We start from the raw sequence: 4968 nt of genomic DNA, 5'->3' as shown, positions 1-4968 counted from the left end.
AAGATACAATTGTATCATGCAAAATGGATGGTTTTGATTACATTAAATTGAAAAGTTTTTGCACAAACAAAGCCAATGCAACCAAGATTAGGAGGGAAGCAGAAAACTGGGAAACCATTTTTACAGCCAGTATCTCTGATAAAGGCCTTATTTCTAAAATATATAGAGAACTGAGTCAAATTTATAAGAATACAAGTCATTCCCCAATTGATAAATGCTCAAAGGATATGAACAGGCAGTTTTCAGAGGAAGAAATTAAAGCTATCTATAGTCATATAAAAATGCTCTAAATCACTTTTTATTAGAAAAATGCAAATCAAAACAACCCTGAGGTACCATATCACACCTATCAGACTGCCTAACATGACAAAACAGGAAAGTGATAAATGTTGGAGAAGATGTGGGAATACTAACGCATTGTTGGTGGAGTTGTGAACTGATTTTTCTTTTTTGTTCCCATCAACAGGCACATTCTATGTTCTTACTATGGGCTAGTTATATTGTGCTAACATTAGAAATACAAACACAAAGAAAAAGTTCCTACCACCAGGGAGCTTCCTTTCCAATGGGGGAGGACAATATACAAATAAGAGCTGAAAATCAGGGAAAGGAGAGAGAAATTACCTACGTAGGAACCTGGTGTGGAAGTCCAGAGGGTCAGAAGCAGAGCCAGGAGAGGAATGGAGAATGGTGGGCCTGGTCATTTTTTCTATTTCTTGGGTAAGACGCCAACTAAGAAAAATGACTCTGGCAGAGAGTCTTTGCCATCCCTTCTGGGTGCCCAAATGGTTGTGTTTGGTCTGCTTGGCCCCAGGCAGCAGAGGAGAAGAAATGCTGGAAGATGTGAATAACCTGTTTATTAAAGAAGGTTTCAGGATCCTTGGTGTATGTCTTGGCAGTCTGATTTAGCTCTGTGTTCAGAGGACCTGAGGAGCACCAGGGACAGGAGCAAGAGAAAAGAGGGAAGGAAAGAGGGTGAGATTTAGGAGCCAAAAGTCACTTGGCATTGAAGCCTGAGACAGTTCTGACTTGATTCTTCTGGGACCCTTAAAACTTGGGAGGTCCCTTGGCATCCCATCAGTGCCTCTGGGACCTTGAACTGCTGCTCTGCACCCAAAGATCTGATGTGCTTTCCTCCTTCCCCTAACCTTAAAGGGTGGCCCTTGTTGGCCTTTATTCCCAACTCCCCACCATTCTGATTTGTATTCTTAACTTGAAAGTAGGGAGAACCCTGTGAGACAAAAGTCACAAAACGTGGGCTGCCAAAGGAACAGTAGTTTCTTATCATCCTTGTCTGTCTCATGACTGTTTTCCTGAGTTCTGTCTCCCTTGGGCAAATTTGGTGTTATCTGAATTGAGAGTTCATCTCTCCCACCACACAAGGGGCCCCCTGAAGGCAGGGGCTGCATGTTCCTTATAATAAAATCAGAGAATCACAGATTTAGAGCAGACATGGATGGATTGTGTTATCTGAGCCATTGGAGGGGAAACCCAAATCATTGATGTCCCAGATTCTTGATTATTATTTGAATATTTTTAATGGAAGAGGAAACTAGGCCCAGTGCATGAGAGGCAGGCATATGAACAAGTGGTAGTCTATGACTGGAATGGAATACTATTGTTCTAAAAGCAATTGTGAGGGACCGTCTGATGTTGGTTACTGCCAGGTGAACGTTGTGGCAAGATTGGGGTAAGATCTAGGTATTTGGAAGTCGAGGCAGGGGCTGTGGTAGGCGGAGTTGTGGTGAACTGGGATGGGCTGGATTCAGAGAAGCCCTGAGGCAGTGGGCAGTGCTACATGAGATAAGCTGGGGAAGGTACAGTATACGAGGAAGTAGCCGGAGCATGCGCTCCTGAGGCAAGGGGCCGTGCCACATGGGAGTGGGACGGCAGAGGACAAGTTCCCTTTGCTTAGTCCCCTCCCTATATGCAACATCAACCCCAGACGCCTCCTTCCTGTGTCCTTCCTGACTTCCTGGGTCACGTACCTTCCCTTTGTGTAGCACTGACCCCAGACGCCTCCTCCAGGTATCTGGGCCTGACTTCCTAGGTCTCGTACTCTTTGTCTATGCACTAATCCCAGACGCCTCCTTCCTGTACACGGTCCTAGCCTCCTGCGTCACTCCCTCTCCCTTGGTGCGCTAAACTCAGACAGCCCCTTCCTGTATCTGACCCTACAATCATTGACTAGTAGGCGGGCTGAGGAGGAGGGGCTAAGTAGGTACTGAGGAACGGTCGTGGTCGGGAGCGCTCTCTCTTTGCTCCTGCTCTGCTGCTATGGCCTTCCTGCTTGGCCTTGCTGTGATGGCCTCTGAATAAAGCTTGGGTGTTGGCAGCCTCCTGATGGGTCGTCTCTGTGTGTGTATCCGGGTAGGCACTGAAGACTGGTAAGTAAGTATGACTCTGGCAGCCTGCTCCTTATAGGAGGAGAGTGTACGGCGCGGCCGGCACAAGGTCGGTGTGGCCAGTACAGCAATGATGAGGGAGGTGGTTTCAGAAAGATCCAGGAAGACTTACATGAATTGATGCAAAATGAAATGAGCAGGACCAGCTGACCATTGTACACAGTAACAGCAGTATTGTAAGGATGATCAACTGTGAGTGACTTAACTACTCTGATCAATACAATGGTCCAAGACAAGTCCAAAACACTCATGATGAAAAATGCTATCCACTGCTAGAGAGAACTGATGAACTTTGAGTGTTCATTGAGGCATATTTTTGCATTTTATCTTTTTGCAGCATGGCTAATATGGAAATATATTTTTCATGACTATATATGTATAATTGATATCATATTGCTTGTCTTCTCAATGGGTGGGGGGAGGGAGGGAGAGAATTTGGAAATTAAAATGCAAAAAATAACAAGAATGAATGAATGAACAAATAGATTTTAAAAAAGGAGACATGCATAGTATCAACTGATGTGTCTGTACCATGATACACTTAGGAGCACACCCCTATCACTCAACAGCTGACAGGGCCTTCAGAGTCCATCTAGTTCAACCGTTTTCCAGATGACGAGACTGAGGCCCAGAGAGAAGTGACTCGATAGGACCATCAATCTAGAGCTGATATTTGAACTCAGGTCCTCTGTCTCTAGAGTCAGTGGGAATAACCAATGCAATGTAAATATTGTGGGTGCCTCCCATAGTAATCCTTTGAAGTGGGTGGTAGCTTGTTATAGGCATTTCGCAGAGGAGGAAACTGAACTCATGGTTCCATGACTCCCAAGTAACAGAGTTATGACTCAAACTGAGACCACACACCTCCAAGCTTATTGCTCTGAAACACACTTCCCCAATCCCTTTCAGGAGCCAGGAGAAAGGCAAGATCCCTTCTGGCTGGGAGGATCAGGAAAGCCTTCCTAGAGCAGTTAGTTAGCAAGCACTGATTAAGTGCCAGGCACTGACCTAAGTGGTGAGGGTGTAAATGAAGGCAAAAGCCGGGTCCCTGCCCTCAAGGAGCTCACATTCCCTCCCAAACAAACTAGGTACAGTAGAAAGGAGAGGTCATCTCTGAGGAAAGAGAGGAAGGAAGATTGGGGAAAGGCTCCTTTGGGAGGCAGGTTTGAGACTTGAAGGAAGCCAGAGAAGCAGGAGGAGGAGATGAAGGGACAGAGAGACTTAGATCTCCCTTTTGTATGAGACCTTTCCTGATTCCCAGTATCAAGTCCTCAAAACCTGCTTTCCCTGCCAAAAATCACATTGCGGTTATTCTGCATGTACATAACCACCAGGTGGCGCTGGAAAGCAAGACTACTGAGCAGTCAGTCCCTTGCAGAATCAGGAACCTGCTGAGATTCACTCCCTTTCTCTTCTTGTGGTCTAAATTTCCCTAGCAGCCAAATGAAGGCGTGCCTTCCCCTCTTTGGGCAAAAGGATAGAATGGTGACCTCCCACCCCACTGCTTACCCACCCCCATGGCTAATATGGGTGTTGGCTATCAAGAGTATTAGGTCCAGGGCACTGTTCTTTTTCAACCTCTAATAATTTCTTGCCTTTTTTAATGCTTACTTCCTTGACCCCCAGAAATCTTGCTCTGGCAGCACTAACTTGGCTTTTATAGAAAGAAACTCCAACCAGACCCCCCTCCATTTCAGGATTTTGCTCTGGACAAGATGGCTCTCATTTAGATGCATGCATCATGGGGAGTCATGTATGGTTTGTAGACATATTGTACAGCATCTTTAGCTATATCTTTAGCATCTTATTGTTACATCTTTAGCATCTCCCCACACGGAAGACTTCTAAACAGGAGGTTGGGACCAGCAGATGGCCGCCCTGTCCTCAGATGGACAGGGTAGTGGGATAGAGGTATATCCATCTTCTCCCTTAAATATTGTTAGCCTGGGGGATATGATTTTTTGGTTCAAGCTAAATTCTTCATCTCTATTTCTTAATGGAGAAAGGAATAGCCCCAACATTATAACCAAGGCTTGATGCCCTTTTCCATTAAATGCCAGTGGTGCAGTGGATAAAGTGTAGGGCCTAGAGTCAGGAAGACTCATCCATTCAGTTTCAGACACTTCCTAGCTGTGTGACCTTGGGCAAGTCATTTAACTGTGTTTGCCTCAGTTTCCCCATCTATAAAATGAGTTCTAGAAGAAAATGACAAACCACTCCAGTATCTTTGCCAAGAAAACACCAAAAAGGGTCATGAAGAGTCAGATGCCACTGAGAAACAACTGAACAACAACAGAATATGAGATATAGATATATTCACATGTGTGTATGTATCAGATAATACAGATTGAAGGTATTCTTCCATTGGGAGTAAGGTAACTCAACTCAACCAAGAAAGTCCCTTATTTCACCTGAAAGGAAATTCCTAAAGTCTCAGTGTAACAAGTGGGAAATGGGGACATGATCAAAGTTCTACATGTTGGTTTCTTCCCAGAGTCTTTCTCCCTTCATGTGACCTGAGGAAAGGGTGCCGCTGCAAACCTTTTCCCTCAAAGCTGAAAGC

This window comes from Vombatus ursinus, unplaced genomic scaffold (assembly GCF_900497805.2).
Source record: "Vombatus ursinus unplaced genomic scaffold, bare-nosed wombat genome assembly UNPS02014837.1, whole genome shotgun sequence".
Taxonomy (NCBI): domain Eukaryota; kingdom Metazoa; phylum Chordata; class Mammalia; order Diprotodontia; family Vombatidae; genus Vombatus; species Vombatus ursinus.
Note: the sequence above shows the minus strand (reverse complement) of the source record.